This window comes from Orycteropus afer, unplaced genomic scaffold, assembly GCF_000298275.1.
Source record: "Orycteropus afer afer isolate SDZICR_OR568_19922 unplaced genomic scaffold, OryAfe1.0 scaffold00672, whole genome shotgun sequence".
Lineage (NCBI taxonomy): Eukaryota > Metazoa > Chordata > Mammalia > Tubulidentata > Orycteropodidae > Orycteropus > Orycteropus afer.
This window is the reverse complement of record NW_006922259.1, coordinates 216,771-217,122: the sequence shown is the minus strand read 5'-3', so window position 1 is coordinate 217,122 and position 352 is coordinate 216,771.

Here is a 352-nt window from a genome sequence, read left to right as displayed (position 1 = left end):
ATTTTTCTTCATATAGTCCAGCTTCTCGGATTATTTGCTCAGCATATAGATTGAATAAGTGTGGAGAAAGGATACAACCCTGACGCACTCCCTTTTTGATTTTAAACTGTGTAGTGTCCCCTTGTTCTGTTTGAACGACAGCCTCCTGGTAAAGGTACAGATATCTCATGAGCTTGACTATATTTGATATATTCTTTGTGATGATGAATGCCACATCATTCCTCTTCAATTTGTCATTCCTGGCATAGTAGATCATATAATTGTCTGCTTCAAAATGGCCAAAATCAGTCCATTTCATGTCACTAATGCCTAAGATATTGATCTTTATGCCTTCCATTTCATTTTTGACAAC